Raw genomic sequence first — 2,389 nt, 5'->3', positions numbered from 1 at the left:
TCTCACTCAGAGGGCAGTGAGGCCCTGGCATAACTGCCCAGAGAAATAACACAGTGTGGATGCTCCATCACTGGAAGTGCTCAGGACCAAAGTGGATGGAGCCCTAGACAGAGTGATGCATGGGTGGCAACCAGTCCATGACTGGGTAGTTTGGACTGGTTGGGTTTTAAGGTCCATTTCAACCCAACCATTCTGTGATTCTATGTCCAACCTCAAAAAACTTAACAGGGAGGCTAAATTTCTAGCTAGAAAACTAACTCTTTTATCAATATGTTTTCACTGACTATTAGGAAGCAATGAACATATGACTTGGATATCTCACTTTTTGATTAAAAAGGAGTGAAATGTTAAGTGAAATGAATATCACCTTGAAAATATTGTTTTCCCACCTAAAAGAAAAAAAATATCAAGAAATGAATTTATACCACAGATCTGAAACAATAACGTAGGAAATTTCAGTAGTTATTTCAGCTAGGAATAAAAAATGTATTTAACTTGTTTTTGGTATGTGACAAGGAGCTTCAGTAGTTCATCTTCCAAATTAATGATTTATTGAGCCGTTTCAGAGTGCAAGGTAGTCTAATCACAGATTGGAACTAAGGGAAAGTCCAGACTAGTGCAAAACCTGATTACAGACATTATGCTTTGCACATATGGGAAAGTAATACTATTTTTTGTGCATCTCTATTTAAAATCTGAACTTTTCAGAAGGTGTAAAATCAGCAAGAGACCCACAACATCTATTTTTCATAAGTCTGCAGAAAAATAGTTGATTATATTAAAATGAGTTTCACCACACATTAGCTCTCAAACTAACTGAAGCATCTTCAAATGATGGGGTTAGCACTAATTAGTTAGACAATTAAACTGGCCAGGAAGTTGTAAATCTCTCTGTTCCAGAGGCTTCACAAGCCTTCCAGAGGATTCACAAACTCCTACCTGAGCATTTCAACTGTCTGTCTGTATTTTTAGCTAAACTGTGTAGATTGCAAATGTGCAATAAGGTACAGCAAGTATTCTATTTTCCAAACATTTGTTTTATTTATTTAAAAAAAAAAAATAGCAATGAGTTCACTTGTGTCTAAAATGACTGGAAAACAGGTCAGTAGGAGAACAATTGGAGATACGGGTGACAGCAGTGTGTCCTGGAATTCAGGAAGGCATAATGCATTTTGGGATGCATTAAACACAGCACAGCCATCCAGTCAGAGGCTGTCTGTATGTTTGAGGCACTGGTGTGCTCTCATCTTGAGTATTATGTGCAAATTTGGTTTCCAAAATATAAAAAGGATGTTAAAGTACTGAAAGTATCCAAAAAGGCAACAAAGCTGGAAGAAGGGCTGTAAGGCACAATCCTGAAGAGAGGCTGAGCACACTCAGGTTGCCCAGTCTGGAGAAGAGAAGGCCAGGAGGTAACCTCACTGCAGCTCCCTGAGGAGGGAAGCAAAGCGAGGTGCTGGGCTCTGCTCTTGGGCACAAATGACAGGATGGGAACAGCACTGAGTTGCACCAGGGGAGACACTGGGAAACTTTTCTGTACCATGAGAGTGGTCAAACTCTGGCACAAGCTTACTTGTGAGAAGGTGGGTGCCTTGTGCTATGTCTCAGTGTTAAAGAAGTGTTTGGACACTGTCTAAAATGTGTTCTGTTGGATGAGACAATCTTTGAAGATCTCTTCCAACTGAACTATTCCATTCCATTTCAACCTACTGAACTGTGGGCTAACAGTCCAACTATTTTTCTCTATGTTTACACAGGTACCTGGAACCCATGACAGAGTTGTTACAGTTCAGCAAGTTGCCTCGTGCTCACAGCTCTCCAGTTAGCTTTAGGATTAAAATAAAACATAGAACAAGACTCTTTGAGGAAGTCCAGAGTAAAAGCTCTACCACCTTTAAGAGTATCTGGAATTGATCCTTTAATTTAATTTAACTGAAAAAGATCTCAGATCAAATCCCTTCAATTAAACTAAATATTTAGAAATATATGAGTTGCAGGCTATCATAGATATTAAGTAGTGGGGAAAAAAATGTCTTGGGTAAAAGCATGCTAAGAAAAAAATCTTTAAAAGTTTAAGTACATCAGAACCTCCTAACAATAAAATATGTCTGGATCAATATTCCTAGACAACGACTTGTGATAGATGTTAGGAGAATCTATTGAACTGGTAAGAAAACACACTAATCAAACCCTTGTAAGTCCCTCCAGTGACAATGTTCTGAATGTGTAGTTAGTTTCAATATATGTATGTTTGATACAGTGCAATTTTTATCACCAGTCCAAAGAGAGATATGTAATCTGTTCCCATATAACTTCAAGACTGTGAATACCGTCCATCAGCCTGTAAAATATCTTAGTATTGATCACAGAAACAAGGCTGTCTTAAATA

This window comes from Phasianus colchicus, chromosome Z (assembly GCF_987193195.1).
Source record: "Phasianus colchicus chromosome Z, bPhaCol1.hap1.1, whole genome shotgun sequence".
NCBI lineage: Eukaryota > Metazoa > Chordata > Aves > Galliformes > Phasianidae > Phasianus > Phasianus colchicus.
Note: the sequence above shows the minus strand (reverse complement) of the source record.